This window comes from Ambystoma mexicanum, chromosome 5q, assembly GCF_040938575.1.
Source record: "Ambystoma mexicanum isolate Mex_15411 chromosome 5q, UKY_AmexF1_1, whole genome shotgun sequence".
Lineage (NCBI taxonomy): Eukaryota > Metazoa > Chordata > Amphibia > Caudata > Ambystomatidae > Ambystoma > Ambystoma mexicanum.
The window spans coordinates 502,758,686-502,775,638 of NC_090933.1; the positions used below are offsets into that span (position 1 = coordinate 502,758,686).

General features: G+C 44.3%; 1 protein-coding gene across 1 annotated transcript in view; it reads left to right on the forward strand.

The window, feature by feature from the left end:
- The first annotated feature begins 2,217 nt into the window (after positions 1-2,217).
- The window catches only part of LOC138498601 (E3 ubiquitin-protein ligase RNF138-like), a 182,602-nt gene continuing 167,866 nt past the window's right edge, over positions 2,218-16,953 (forward strand). The window contains exon 1 of the mRNA XM_069622333.1: positions 2,218-2,331. The gene's annotated coding sequence lies outside the window, so the exon portion shown is untranslated. The remainder of the gene's footprint in view (positions 2,332-16,953) is intronic.

A 16,953-nucleotide genomic window follows, 5' to 3' on the forward strand; every position in this document is an offset into this window, starting at 1 on the left:
CTGCCACAGAGCCACCGGCAGATCCAGCAGCCAAGACCTGCCACAGTAGCCAGTACCTGCCACAGTGCTCTTTGACAGCTCCAGCAGCCAGCTCCAGCAGCCAAGGCCTGCCACAGTGCCCCCCGGCAGCTCCAGCAGCCAGCATCTGCCACAGTGCTCTCTGGCAGCTCCAGCAGCCAAGACCTGCCACAAGCGAAGGGCTGTTTACTTTCATTGGACATTCTCTTTGAAGATACAGAGGAGCTAGCGAGTGATGAAACAAGCTTTAGCAAAGCCAGTTGGTCTGACTTTCTGAATGTGAATGTTGGGGATTCACATTCATATAAAGGCATGGAAGGGGCACAGGGGTCACAGGTGCTGAATACTTCCTGACAGAAAAAAACAGTGGGAGTGAGCTATAGGAGCACTGTGGGATGGAAGGAGTCCTTCGTGGGAGCAAGAAGCACTGGCGTGAATACAGACCACTGGGCAACCAAAGAGCGTGGAAGGAGCACTGAGGGAACAAGGAACCCTGGGGAACATGGGCAATGGGAGGGCAGGGATCCCTAGAGCACTGGCAAATATGATGTGGCACTGGAGGGCACATGGCGTTCCCATAACAATGCAACAGGTACTGGAGGTGCAAACGATACTGGGGTACAAGGGCACTGGGTGCACAAGAAACACTGGGAAGCAAGTAGCACAGGGGTGGAATAGGAGAAGCAAGGGCGCTTGAGGGCACAAGGGGCACTGGGGGAGCAATGGGCAAAGGGGAATCTTGACTCACCTTAGGTAGCTTGTAGCTGTCGAGTAGAGTCTCTGTCTCTCTCTCTCTCCCTCCCAGATAACGCTGTCAGCAGAGGCCGGCCCAGCCTTCAGGTTCTCAGTCAGCACGACGAGAACATGCGTTGCTTCCTGGCTCAGACTGCTCCCTTTGTTCTGGAAAAAATGCAGGCTGAGGCTGCGCAGCAGTGCACTCCGCAGGGGCACGTGCAGTTTGTTCCCCAGCGGCCCCGGCATGTTCCAAATGCGCAGGCATGCATGAGCAAGCTGAGAGCAAATAAATGTACCTTTAGCCTGCAGACCGTCTGCAGTAGAACTTTTACTTTTCACACGTGGTGACAGCTGCAGCAGCCTGCAGACGTTTGCAACTGAAGACAGTGCAGTGCACTGCACTGGGTTTGTGCACGACCCGACCCAACAAACACTTTTATTCTGGGGGGATAAATGCCATTCTATCCCACCGCTTAAAATTGTGGAGGGATTTGTCCCCTCTGACCCCCCCATGTCCTACGCCCATGGTTCCGGCTTGTTCCGGGTACTTTTTTGTAGCATATTGGTGCACCTTTCTGATTTGAAAATGTTCTTCATGTGTGTTTGCATCATTTTCAGATGAGTTTTGCTGCTGTTTTATATATTAGGGTAGCGTTCCGGCCCGTTCTGGGTACTTTTTCGTGATAAAATGTAGATTTTGGGCAGTAATGGGTTAATGAGAGCATATTGGTGCATTTTCTCATTTTAAAATGTTCTTCATGTGTGTTTGCATCATTTTCAGATGAGTTTTGCTGTCGTTTTATATATAAGGATAGCGTTCTGGCCCGTTCTGGGTACTTTTTTGTGATAAAATGGAGATTTTGGGCAGTAATGGGTTAATGACAGCATATTGGTGCATTTTCTCATTTCAAAATGTTCTTCTTGTGTGTTTGCATCATTTTCAGGCGTATTTTGCTGCCATTTTATATATTAGGGTACCGCTCCAGTGCGTTCCGGGTTTTACACACACCTATTTAAAAAATGTGCTTTCTAAATACCAAACTACCCCTGTCGTAGAGCCAGGTCTGTCTGCCGACAGCACTTTGCATTCTGGGATTTGTGGTTTAACTCTCCCATTACTTGCATGAATGGGCGTCAACATTCCAGCCTGAGAAGGTGCTGATGGCTAACAAGCTAGGACTAACTGAATGTGCATTGGGTGCCTTGTCCGCTATGACCCTTCTAGTTTAAAACAAGTTTCTTATTGCTGCAGGCATGTTCAAAGCTTCTTTATAACTCCTGCACGCGTTAACTATACATGCTAGAATGCTTACTGTAATAACATGACATTGAAATAGAATTGTGAAATCGTGTAAATAGTAAAGAATACGTTTGGTACTGTTAATGCCGTTTCCACTTTCCACTGGAGTACTTTCTCTTGTTGATTGTTTATTGCAAAAGGAATGGAGAGGTGCAACACAATTCCCAGCAGCTCTATCGTTTAGCTTGGGGTCACGTGTCTAGTGGCTGCCAAACTGATAAAGCGCTTTCGTTTGGAGCAGACCTGTTCAGGCAAGCACGCGGAGTTGGGATTCTGTAGTAGGTTTATCTTTTATAGATAGTGTAACTATTTATTTGGCTGTAAATGTAATCTTTTGATCTATTACATGGGTAAAGCGCGGTTCAAATGGAGATGCGAGAGTGCATTATTTAAACGTTTCTCAGTTTGGGGGGGTTAAGTGTTGTACTTCTGGTTTGCAGGCGAGGGGGAAACGTAGTTCTTAGCTTAATGGTGTGAAATACCCGTTTAAGTGTTCAGAGCTGGGTGGGTATTGCCTAGATCTGCTTAATGGCGCGTACGCTTGGCCTTGTTTGTGTTTTTGCTGGTTAAGTACAGCCTGCAAAACGGGCCTTGGGGCTCGCAGGTTTGTGTAGATTGTTCGGTTTGTATTCGGGGGTTTGTGTTTGAAACTCTGCCGTTATCAAATGTTTAACCGCGCAGTTAAATCACAGGCATATTGGCTTTTTGGACGCAAAGTGCAGCCACGGTCCAGTTCGAGCTCGTTCTTACATGCCGGCGGTGCTGGGGTCAAGGTAGACCCCAATGACCCGCGCTAAAAATGTTACAAGGAAAGACAAATGCAGCTTTGCTGTAAAGCAGGAGGGCTTCGAGATAGTTCTTTGGTTTGGCCCCACTGCCTGGACGTGCCCAGTGAGGCCTGCATCGGCTGCCTCTTTGGTTTTAATGTAAACACGAGCTTATATTAAAATGTTGATTTTAGCGTTTTTGAAAGGTTTAGGGAATGGCAATATAAGATTAAATGAGATGCCCAGGATCACACATTGGTTAAGGGCTGAAGGGGTGAAGCTGGGATTTGTGCCAATACTGCAATTTCTGCATTTGAACACTCCTTTCCAGTTCTTAGCATTAACTAAAACAATCTCATTTTATAAAAATTGACTTGGAATGTACACATCACCAAACAACATTTTTAACAAAATATTATAGAAGGGTTCTATGTAAAATGGGAATGGTTCTAGCCTCATTCTCCATCAAGGGAAGTATAGAAGTACCAGCATACCGATCGATGTGATTTAACAAATGTAATCTGGGTTTGTGTTTTGTATCTTAAAGCTTTAAATACTTCCAAAACAATGGCTTGTGACATTTTCATTTATAAACGTGCATAAAAACCTTTGACTTTTACCAAAAAGCTAACAATTATTTGTCAAAGCAGACCTTGAAATATGCTTGCCTAAGGCCTGCAACATCTGGTCTGCTCTCTTCTGTCTACCACCCCTTCCACTCAAATATAAGAAAGATCAAGTAATGGGCTAAACGATGCCAGAAGCATGCAGGAAGGCAAACCTCACAGAAGATAGAAAAGTAATGTAAGATATGAGATGATTTGACCAGGATCACTGAATCATCTGACTGGCAAATCCAGGATACAAACATGAACGCTGTCGTCCCAAAGTCTTGAATTTGGATACTTATTCACCTCTTGGACTAACAGTTGATGCCATCGTTGGAGGAGATTGCCTAGGTTTTACAACACCTCATCTGAACAAACCAATTTCTAGACCTGCACCATCCGGATGACATGTTAGTTTTTATAGCATTCGCCATCTGGTACAGGTACATTGCTGATACCAGCAGATGTTGTCTGCAAAACCAAGTACATATGCATCCAGTTTTATACACTTCAGACATAGGAAAGGCTCAGCCAGCCTTGCTGGAATATGATATTCTAATTTTGCATATGAGCACATATCTCTGCAATGGCTGCTTCACACACTGAGCTAACTTCTGAACCATTGTCGCACTCAATGTATCAATATGCATTGCACTGTTGCCTATTGCACGTGATCAACATACTTCCCACAGGAAGGAAAGAATGCTACAGAGTTGTGCCGTAAGGAACACACAAACTATGGATACCACAGTAACACAGAAAGCAATACATGATTTGATCAAGGCAGAATGTACTTGTCAAAACAGAAAGGCAATGGGTTTAAGGACTCAGCAGCACCCCATAAAATATCCTTATGTGTGCTATTTAAGACTGGTTAACAATGTAATCTTACTTCAGATCAGGCAGCCTTTTTGGGCCCCCCTCCAAGGTGGGGGCCCTGGGCAAGTGCCCCTCTTGCCCTCCCATAAAGACGTATGTGTACCATAAAACGGAGGTTAGTGTGTAATATTTATGATCCCATCCCCCCCCTCCACCGCAGAACGGGGTTAAGTAAACTAAAAACATTTTGCGTTGTCTGCATTAGAACGAAATTTGGTAGAAATAGATAGATGTAGGAATGTGGCTGTGATTGAATGGGAGGCCGATCAGCGAAATGCTGCAGAATAAAAGGAGAATAATCAGGGTAAGAAGTTGGGATTGGGATCATGTGATGTTAAAGGGGATATCCCCAGTAGGTTTACTTGGAGAATTGGTAATCTAAAAACTGGTTATTTCTTCTCCAGTGTAACATTGCTGCTGCTTATAAGCTCATTAGTGGGTACGGGTAATGTGTATAGTTATCTTGCCACGATAGTTCAAACAATTTGCAAACTGGGTGCACGCATGTGCAAAGTTGGTGAATTAGTGGCAGACATATAAGGGTAAATGGATTGGATGGACAGAGGAATTTAAAATCTAGTAGTAGGCACATCGGGGCTATGCCTATGAACAGGCTGGGGGCATTATGGTGACTGATAGTAGGGTAAAGGAAATTGGCTGTTTATCGGCAACATTTCTCCCAGTTGGGGGCAATTGTATAGCCAAAGTTAATACAATAAGGGGGTCTTTTTATATGAAAATTAGCAATGCAAAAAGAGAACTGAGATGGCAAATGAGAGAAGTTGGTAAACACAGGGTAGGTTATATGGAATGTGAGTCGCAAATAAGACGGCTAAAAAAAACAATATGCTAATTGGATTAAAAGGTAAGCATTCGCAGTTACGAATACGGAATGGCATTAAATTATGTCCATATCGAGAACAGAGAACACAGACATTTTAAAGAATGATTAATATAGCTAAAGGGGATAATGTAGATGTGCTTATTAACCGTAAATCAAGAACATTGGTTGCCCTTTATGAGGAGAAAATATGGTATGGAACCAGGGCAGATGGATGGATGGGTGGGTATGCGATGATTTTTACGAACAGTATGCACATCGCTAAAGAAGATATACATTGGAACGTATTATAAGCTAAACCACTCGAGCGCCCTAACCCGGATGGGCTTTCAAGAGTAGACTATACTAATGATGGATGGGATGGTAATGCGCTTGACACTATTAAAGTAACACTGGTAAATGTAAGATCAAGTAGCCAGAATATACTAATGAAGGATGGGATGGTAACAGCTATTGTTTGTACCAACCACGGTGGATTGGTTGGCGGGATTTGAGTGATTGCTGCTGACACCCACCCGACCTATTCAGTTTCTGTATTCACAGATTGGTGCAACTATTATCGTATTGGTGATCCCCAGCGCACGGATAGCCCAGTTCGAATCCACCTCTCAATACACCCTTTCAAGAGTAACCCAGAGTACTGGGCAATGGTATCGTATTCATTATTCAAGGTAATAACCATGAGTGGCATTATACTTTAACCTTGGCAGAGGGCAGGTGTGATGCCGGTCTTCAAAAAGGAAATGATCCAGAAAATTATAGACTGCTGCCATTATTATATATACCCAGAAAGATTTTTGGAGAATGGCTAGTAAAAGCAATTCTGGTCTGGTTTGATAATGAAAAGTTCAAACTGGTTTTAGACCTGGCTGTTTGTCTACAATTTTCCTCAATATTTCAACATTGAATATGCTGATTGAGGTCGCCATGATGAACAAACCACCATTATTTGCTCTGACACTGTGATAAATTGTGGCAAAAGCTTGGGCGCAAGGGCCTTCCTGGGAATTTCGTGCATTACCTGATTGGCCTGCATACTGACACCAGAATACGAATACGGGTAAAGTTGAACAGTCGTGGGATGTTATCTAGGGATATTGCAACGAATGCTGGGGTGAAACAGGGTTGTGTTTTGGCTCCTTTGCTCTTTAATTTGTATATGGTGGACTTGGATGATTCTCATCAGTGGAGAACTTCCTGCACAAAATGGGGGGGGAAAACTCAAATAGCCTAGCTAGCATATACTCGTGGTGTACCGATATTGGACCATATGTACATCAGCCTGAAAAGAGTGCAGATAGACTGTGTTTGCTAGGATGGTGATCTCCAAATTAATATGGGAAAAACTAAATGGTTTGAAGGGTCAAAGACAGGAGAACAAAGATGGCAATTGCTCCTGAGAGCAATCTTCGAGTATCATCTTGTACATACTTCGGCTATGATTACAGCTAAGGGAGTGGTGAATTAATTGCACTTAAGTGGTTGAGAGTGTTGATCATGATGTCTGTAATTAAAACATTTGCAGCTAATATAGTTTACCAGGGATGCAGTTGGCTTATAAACAAAGTCTCGCAACTATTTAAGGATTGAGGCCAGTGATGCGAGCCATGGAGCCTGGTTAAAAAAGCTTTAAGGATGGCTATGGTGAAGGCTCTTGGGTCTCTCGCAGTGGATACATATCGAGGCTATATGATTAGAACTGGGCCTGACAACCAATCCAGACTAATTACCTGGTGAATAGCGAGTTATAAAGGAGATGTTGCACCGACCTGCCCCTTGTTGTGACTTTTGGATGAAACTATGAAGGAGAATGCAGGTTATGTATTGGGGAAATATGAAAGTAGCTGTGAAAGCTACTTTGAGGTGATTGGATGGCAACTTTGCTGAGGTGGGAATTTAAGATCTGGCCCATTGAATGGGATTGGATGAAAATGCAGTATCATGTCCAGTTTGCTGGGTTGTATAGAAGGTTCCTGACGCTGGTTCGATATCTATCTGGCTATTCATCCCTCTCCCATCCATCAAAGAGTTGTTATTTTGCTTAGGAGTTTGAAAGAACTACCAGCTTTGGCCGTGACTGCTTGCTGGCAAGGTATGCTAACGTGTAATTGCTCATGTCGGAAATGTAAAGATGCACTTGAAACGAACAGGCATGTTATGACGCAGTAGCGTTCATTACGCCACTTGCATGAACTGCATTTGGTCCGGTTTGTGGATCGGCATGATCGTATTAAGAAGACTTATTTTGGGCACGCTGGTTGGAGTGTACAAGCCTATCCCTGATGCTGGCCCCATCGAGACTATGGTTTGGTAGAAATAAAAACGAAATCCCGCGGAAAACAAATGAAGTATCTTGCAAAATAGGGACATGTGCTATGGATGTAGGGAAGAGCTGTTTGGTAGTGCAATAAGGATGGTGGAAAGGAGGTTAGGTGTAGGAACAGAGCTAGTTTACCCTGATAGTCTAACTTTACAATCAATAAGATTGTAGGGTTTTATATTTATGGAAGGCAAATGCATGGGAGACATTTTTGATGAAACAATTATTGATGGAAATGTAATTATTGATGAAATTGTAGTTTTTTTTATTGAATGTAATGAATAGTTTGAAACGTTGTATTTGACTAACACAATTTAATAAACAAATATAGCATGTGTTTTACTTTACAAGGAAAACTGGTATAAACTGAGTTTGCCACATACTGTAACTTGTGACACTTGATGGATGGCAACAATAATGGCTGTATGTATACTAATTCAACAAAGATGTTGTCTCTGGTGGACTATCCAACGGGGACGACTGGAGATTCCCAAAGGGCCTCTCGCGTGGGCATCCAACATTGTATACATGGCATGTGCACAATGATCTGAAAGCGGAGCTCTGCAAACCCTACAGCGGCCAGGATGCTGTTTATTTCCTAAATGTGAATGGCTGATTAACTTTCCCTCCCAGTGTAAGCGTGGCCATGGTAATGAGATCCAGTGCATCCCATGAGGTTGGGCAGAAGAGGTGACTAGTGGCTTGGAGGCCTTATGAGGGACTCCCATATTTGCAGCCCTGCAAGGCAGGCAGTATCATGAGACTGCTCCTGACTTGCCAAGGTAGTAAACTCGTAGACCTAGGGCCCTTTTTAAGATGTAGCAGCAATACCTGGAGATGGATGGGGATGCAGAACTTGCATGTACTTCAATAATCCGACTCGGGAAGTTGGCAAAACAAGGTGCTGTTCTATTTGTAATTATCTAAAACGGGGAGTTACAACGGACATCAACGGATGTTGCTAGATTACTCGCCTCATTTTGTAAAAAACACAACTTTTATAGTCCAAACTCTTCATCAATGATGTCTCACTGCGTGGCAAACTACAAACGCCTACTTTGAGATTTGATAGGCTTAAAGGGAACATCTAAGTATACGTTCCATACTTAACGGGTAGTGACTGGGTCTCTAACATCGGATGCACAACTAAGCCCTCCTCATGCAAGTTATCTTCATCGTCACAAAATATACGACGATCCATTGGTTATACAAACTATAGGGCTCTCTGTTACATGGACCTCTACAATTGGTTGACACCCTTGTATCCGTCTGGAATATTCCACACGCCACCAGCACGCAGGCTGGTACCCCAGGTGCCTGTGGGCTGGTTTTGACCATAGCTTCCCACCTAATTAGCCTGATATCTTCACTCATGCTGTCTGCCATTCAATTAAGGCTTTGAACTTGGCCTTGCAGAAGCTCTCTGTGCCTGAGAATAAAGGAGTGTGGCATGGTCTTATCTTCTGGTTTGGGTGTAGCTCAACCCAAAGTCTATCTCAATCTGACCATGTGTCTAGAGACCATGTTTTTGAGTTCTTTGCGGCATTTAATACTATTAAATGATTAACTCTTGACGCATTGAGTGTTTTTCCATTACTCCTCAAACAGGAGTTTGTTTCTTTCTCACTTTCATGTAACTACTGGATGGACAACCAGGCTCATGGTGGCCTCAACTCTTGGTGCTGGGCCAGCCAAGCATTCTTGAATTTTCCTTCACCATTAGCTGTTTTCCAACTGTGCCACACTGAAACCAATTCTATTCACGGGGTTCAAGCATTTCTAAAGTGCATCGTGTAACATCCAGGTTCTATACATTCCTATGTATATACATTGGCGCATCGCTGCAATCTACGCACTACGTAGCCATCCTCAAGATCATGTCTACTTGCGTTACTGCATCTGTACAATTGTAAAATGACTTTGCATTTTCTTCAGTGTGTTTGCATGTGTGTTAGGGAGAATTCTCTCTTTAGGCTGAATTTCCTAACCTAGTGAGTCCCCAGCAGCTTTGCTGGATTTCTGGAGTTTGTTTTTTTTCTCCTGCCAAGAGACTCTTTTTCTCCCACTCTTGGACATGATTTATGGTGTTCCTTTGCCTGTTAATGTGTTTTATGGGCTATGGGGTCCTTTACTCCATAGGGTCTCATGTGTTTTTCCTATGTGTTACACTGCACCCTCCGTGCAGTAACAGGGGTGTCATAGTGACACCCCACCATAGACTCCATACCCTGGGACTGACTGTCTCCCAGGGCATGTAAAGTCATTGGCTTTACTAGTCCCAAATTATTAACAGAAACCAGTACAAACCATCATATTGTGGACGTACTGGTTGGGGCAATTCGATTGCACCGGGGTCTGTTAGTCGAGGGGGTACGTCTCCGTCCCCCCTGATCGAGTTTTGGCTGGTGGCAGTGGAAACTACTTTTCATATTCGACCGCGAATATTTCCCTATGGGATTTTCCCATTGTTCGAGGCTACCAACTTTAATTATTTAATTCTCATAGCCTCGAACATACCGCCGGTTTATTTAATAATAATTTGCCGGTTGGTATTTTTTGCCAGGACTCGATTCAAAAATGGCGTTTGTGTTCTCTTCTGTGACTCCAAACCCAAGTCGAGCCCTTTGTTCCACTTTTTGGCGGGCTTCTCCACAGAAGCCTCCAGAAGTGGTGCCACTCTGTCTGGGTACCACAGGGGATGTGGGAGGGGGTTTAGGCACCCTGGACTGAGTTACCTTGGTAACTCAAGTCGCACCACTTAGCATGTTTGACAGCTAGGCTGAGTGAATGGGGGGTATGCTGCATAAAAGCAGGGCTTTGGGGACTGGAACTTCAGAAGTCGCCACAGGACCTGAGAATCCAACGAGGGAGAAGCTGAGCCGACCTACCACGACGACCCCACCGGTGGAGCCCTGCGGAACCGACTCACCACCTCCTGACGACCGAGAAGATCTCCCAGCTGGAGAGGCTTCTTCCCCTGACTGGTGGGCACAACCAGTTTACCTTATTTTCTTCGCACCCCAGGCCGGTTTGTGGTCGAACTGCCGTGCCAAGCACCCAGGCGGCTGGATAGCCACTTACCACTGAACCGCGAACAACGGACCGCTCCTTGTACCTGAGAAACTCCGCGGCTGGTTTCTTCCCTGGCAGTGCAACGGACTCCTGTCTTCCTCCCCGACGAGATCCTCTCTTCCCCCGGACGAAGCACCGACTTGCATCCGCTGCCAGGAACTGCCCCGCTGGAGTATTCTCACCACTTTAAGGTACTGTCCGCCAGGCCTCCCTTTCTAAAGATTGCTACAAGGTAATAATAACCCCTTAACCTTCTGGACTGGGCTGGCCGCCTTGACCATCTAACTGGTCCCTTTCTTTGGCCCAACTCCTTTTTGAACCGTTACAAGACTTTTGTGCACTGCAACCGTGTGACCTTGGACACATTTCGTTTTGATCTTCTTAAAGCGGATCCGGCCTACTGACTCTGAATTCACGGTGTTACTTTGCCTTCCTCTCGTTGTGTTCGTGAAAAAGTGTTGGGATCTGTTTCAATTTATTCTGTTTTTCCCTCCTTTTTTAAAAGGAATTATTAGAGTGCCATCTACGTTAAGCACTCACCGCTGTCGGAAAATAAGTGGGGCTTTACTTAAGACTTGTCTAATTCTTTTAAGGGAGTGTATATCTTTTAGTGACCGTGTTTTTGAATTGCTTACTATTAGTGCCTGTGTGTTTTTCTAGATGTGATTTTAAATAAATAATTATCTCTTTTACACCAAGCCCTGGTCAGTGCTTGCTTGTTCTATTTTGTTCTCTTGACCTATTGTGAATACTCTGTATACTGCCTAACTCTTCTTGAGGGAAGTCTGACTGCTCAGCCACAGCTACCAAGTGAATCTGTGTGGTACAGACTGCTATCAAGTGGATTTACTGCCAAACACCTGTAGTCCTAAATCTTTTGCAGTGGTCCCAGAGGGAACTGCACAGGTTTCTGCCTAACAATGTGCCTCTTCGAGCCCAAAATGTTGCTCATCTTTAACACCTCTTCAGAGCTTATAGAATGTTTTTTTTTTTTTTTCATCGTACACATCTTTTCAAGGGGCGTCAGTTCTGCTCCGCATGACGTCCCCATTCTTCTCGTTTTCACACTTCTTCCGGGACTTTGTCCAAAAGGCCATCATATCTTCGTGAATGCATATAGGGTTTTCTCAGTGGATACCTTGTTCCAAGAATTCTTTGAGGTACAGGCATCCTCGCTGGTACTGCACGTGTCGCAACATGCGGGCAGGGGCCTTTGGCTCTTCCTCTTCAGTAGACTATCATTAGTTCAACTGCTTTGTGTGAGAGCTATGTAAGATGCAAGCTAGTGCAGTTTCCACAACCATATTTGCGAGGTAGGGGGAAGCAGGTTGCAATAACTTGCATTGCTATGAACTCTGAACTGGGAATTGCAATGCTAGCATAGAACCTAATCCTCCGTCCTAATGAAGTTAACTAGTAGTATTTTATTTGAGGCATTTGTACCCTGCTGCTTTACTCTGTAGAAGAACACGACCCCATTTGACTTTGGGTATGGTGGAGAGCAAGTACATTACGAGCTATTTTGTTACTTGTAGGCAGCGATTCCTTGGGTGTAAGAGAATGTTTCATGCTTGTGGGAACAAGTGAGTGTAGCATCAGCTAAGTCTGTACTCCTGGGGATAAACCATATCAATGTGACTGATATTGGGGGACTTCATGTATCTGCTGACACTGCCAAGTATTTAAAGGGACACTGTGGTGGTAGTGGTGAATGCAAATAAAAATACAATGATGCACTAAAGACCAATGAGATCTCTAGGCTATTCACTTTTCTACCTTGAAAACAAGTGCTGCACGCGTGAGCATGTTTTCATAGAAAGTAGAATTGTATGCAATGGCATGCTGCTACATGCCTCCCTGATGTGGCATCGATTTCTAGGCATGGGGGGGGGGGGGGGGGAGAAATGGTCCGTGTTCTATTGGACTTTCTAAAAGCAAGACTTGCCTAAATCAACACATTTCTGGGTATAGGATCCCCCAGAATACAGGGATAATCTTTCTAGTTCTCCTAAATGGCCAACATGTAGATGGGAATATACCCCAGCACACACCTATGGGGTAGGAACCCATACGTTTCCAAGACCAAAGGTTTGGTCCATGCTCAATCATAGATGCAGGACCTGAAATATGTTCCTCTATTCCTGCACTGGCTGAAAGATGCAGTACAGTCTTGTGTCAGCAAGTGCAGCTTGTCAGGTGCTGCTTTTCTGAAACATACCTGCTTGACTGTCCATTCCCTGTCGCTCAGTAATTGGATGTTTCACAATCATGTCCTACTTACATTCTGGCATTTGTTCACCTTTCAGCTGTTGCAACTTTGGGGAAAGGTTATAGCAGATGCGACCTCTAAGGTTGGGACAAGAACTAGCAGAAATGTAGAATCTGCTTTCCACTCCCAGTAACGAGCAACGTTGTACACTTTCTCCTGAGCCTAATAACCATTAAAGGATAGTTCCGGGACTTTTTTTTTATTGTCCCTACGGGTCGGCCATGTGTTTGTAAGCATAAATCGGTAGATCGTAGGAAACTTTCCTATGGACCTTACCCGACTTTTCGCCCATTATCGCACTCGAAATCAGCCTCCATTTTGTGATAATCCTATCATTCCGCCGCATCGACCTGGCTCACCTGCCTTTGCGGCACTAAATCAAATCCCCCGCCCCTGAAACAGACTTTATCAAAACATTCATATTCCCCGCCTCTATCCGTGACGTGACTGTGCTGCGTAGGCAAACGCGCCCAGGCGTCTTCTACGCGACTCCACACAGACCCCGGAAATCAACACAGATCAGCTCACAATACAGCGCACCACAATTCGGAATATGAAACTGTACTTTGAAATCAAACCGCAAGATTGTAAATGTGGTAAAGTACATTTATTTGACATCAAATGTTTAGAGAATATTCAGCGATTTGCATTTTTATTTGCTCATGTTCCAAAAAGTTCGTATTGAGGAACGCGATGGTCCTTTGCTGTACACAGGGTCTTAGAGCATCTCACAATACAGCACCACAATTCGGAATGTGAAACCGTGGTTTAAAAGCAAACGGCAAGATTGTACATTTGGCAAAGTACGTTTATTGGACATCAAATGTTTAGAGAATATTCAGCGATTTGCATTTTTCTTTGCTCTCGATCCAAATTAGTTCGTCTTGAGGGAAGCGATGTTCGTGTGCAGTACACAGGGTGTTGGTTTACGATAAAAATAAGCTCTTCTGTCGCACTGATAATCGCATGGCTGTTCCAACAACGAGGCACTAGGCCACCACAACGGTAGGTATGTTGCATCTAACCGTTAGTACCGCGTAAGGGCATACTTGTACTTGGCGATCGTCCCATAAAATGGTCAGGGTGGTAACGTTGTTCACGCGGAGAAGCAACTGGCGGCTGTAGAAGCCGTCCGCCGGTGTCTGGTACTCGTGACACAGACAGTAGTGAATGATGTACCTAAAAACATAAAAAATGAAATTAGTCTCACCATCAGATCCTTATTAAAATTATTCATTTCATAGCGAGGACAGCGCTACTGGGTGTACACAAGTGTTTAAAGGCGTGGCGAGGCATGGAGGGGGGGGAGTGGAGTACAAGGTAAGTAGCATAAAATAATAAATAAATAGGGCCAGCTGGTGGCAAGTGCAAGGTAAGTGCAGAACAAGTGCTGGGAAGGGGGGGCTGTAGGATACTGAGACAGTCCCCCAGTGCAGGGGTTGACAGGGAGGCAGTGCAGGTGGAGAGTGGAAGGGCCCAGGACCGAGGTCGCAGACAGTGGACCAGTTGTAGCAGGGGAGAGGGAGAGAGAAAGCAGAAGCAAAGAGGAAGGTTTTGAGGTGCTTCAGTAAAAGAAGATGGTTCTCCTCCAGATAGTGCGCGGTAGAAAACACTATGCCACATAGAACGAACAAGTACAACTGAACCCGTCTTTAAAGCCACTGTATAGTAATGAAATTGCGGTATAAACTCATCAAAAGTTACTTACATTATATTTGCATTTTCCATTGTGTCTCTGTGTAGGGCAGACCCGAAACACCACTCCTTCTTTGCCGACGTTACTTCTTCTAATGAACGTGGCTCATCGTTTCGTTTCTGAAATTTTATTCATTATCTTTTCTTAGTCTTTCAGGATGGTCCCGGCCTGTCAAGGTCAAATCACAATAGAACCTTATATTGGGTCGTGGGCCTTTCCGCCACCCGAGCAAAACATCAAAGCAGCTGACCTTCACTTTGAGCGAGCACACATTTCTAGTTAGCTCCAGTTAGTGTAAGGGCATCTTGTCTGCGTGCCTTTTTTTTTATTGTCCCTATGGGTCGGCCATGTGTTTGTAATACGGAAACATTCTATAATTTTTGTAAAAATGATTTATATTACTGTTTGGTTTAATTGCAATGGGCCTGCAACATGAGGAGACTCGAGAGAACAGACAATCGAATTACAATCATTTAAACCGTGATGTGTATTTCTCAATGAGCTCTGCTTTAGGTGGACATGGAACAGAGGCAATGTTGGGTGGCAATGCAGTTGTCCCCTGCATAGGTTCGTTCACCACTCCATGTATGTGCCTATCGAGGACATCTACGATAAGTCTCTCAATAAACTCATATTGCATATCCTCAAACACTGGTTTGATCACCCATTGTTTACTTCTTTTAGTGAAGGCCTTATTGTAGCGAAGCGTCCCTAAAGTTCCGGTCGTCCTACTTTGTTGACGGCCAACATTATGGTTATGTGCCAAGACCGCTAGAAGAGTCCGATTTATCATGCCTTCCATGCCAAAATGCAATCTTTTGGGCCTGTACTTTAGGCACATATTGTGGAACACCTCCAAATCTCCTGTGTGGCAGAATTCCGTGAGTCCCCTCAAATCTCTTGTTATAGTTTTATCAAATACAATCTTTTCAATGGCCTTGTGAGTGGGTGATGAAGGAATCAACCACTTCTTCTTCCGTGCCTCCTCTGTGGACAAATGGCCATGTTCACATTTGTGGAAATGCTCATTTGTCGACCATTGATGTACGTTGCTACAGTGCAACATTACTGACCGCCATTTTTCCAGTAGAATTTCCAACGACCCTTCACATGTTTTTGAGCTCCACCAAAGATGGTTGCTGATTGACTTGGACCACTGTGAAATACCTTGCATATCTTTTTTTTTTCCTGCAGCCGACAATTTTTTATTGATTGTTTTTGCAAGATGCCATACGTCAAATTGGTGATTTATATTTTTGTACTGTTCTCTCATTGTCTTGGCAATTGAAACGTGTCTGTCCGTGGCTATCAGGTCGATCACCATTCCCCGCGATTGTAGTTCTTGCAATGATGCTACAAAGCCAACTTTCTCCATGGCCACTGAGGATGTACTTTGTGACACCTGCACGACCACCGAACTCACAATTTTCTTACTTTCCATGTCCTGAAAGTGGTAGGTGCAGTACTTGGCTGAAAATCCTGGACTGTCGCATTGTCCATCACCGGCTAGCCTGAAGCGTTTGCCCGCGAATGTACTTTCCATTGACATTTTTTCCATTCTCCAAGCTTCGCTGATGGCTGGAAATAGATAATCGGTTTGGTATTTGTAGAACTGACTTTTCGCAATGAAATGGATTCCCACAAACTGAAAGAAATACTGTAACTTTTTAAAACTTGAACCACTAAAAAGTGCGGCCGCTGCACAAAGTAGATTGCCTGCTGGCAGTTGCCCCAGCATGGGTTGTGCAGACCATGCGAACGGATGATATTGTGTACAGGTGGCATGTATTTTAAGGTTAGTGCCTCGAATTGCACGAGTCACATTAATCAATGGCTCCCCACATACTTCCCCACCAACCCAATGCCCACATTTCATCATCATAATAATATCCATCAAACAGCTATCGAATACAATGAATTTGGCCTCTTTCCTTATACTGTCACTCTGCATCCCAGCTGGTTCGGCCTGTAACGTTGAGGACATGTCACTCGCATGAAAGGTACAATCTCTGATATCGTCTTCCGCTATGCTGAGTGATATTGATGGTGTTTCATTGTCGTCCACTTCATTCTCTTCCATTGCAACATCTGTTCCTTGTCCGGAGATGGGAGAAAAAAACAATGTCTTCAACTTTCGCGTGCTCTTATTTTTTGCGGGTGTGGATTCTGTGAATTGATCTACGACTGCATCCAAACTACCAGGAGGACATTCACTATCAATGGCTGGTGGTGGTATAGCTCCGTTGTCAATCACTTCATATTCTTCCCATTGGCACGATGCATCTCCAGTCTCAAGTCCCTGCCAAAAGGTTTGACAAGCAACATCTCTCGTTCGCTTCACTGTCTGTGTAGATCTAGTTCTTACACCCACTCGCAACTAGAGGACAGATTAGAAAAGGGATGTTCAGTTTAAACACAACTTACAGTATTGAACTATTGACAGTGAAA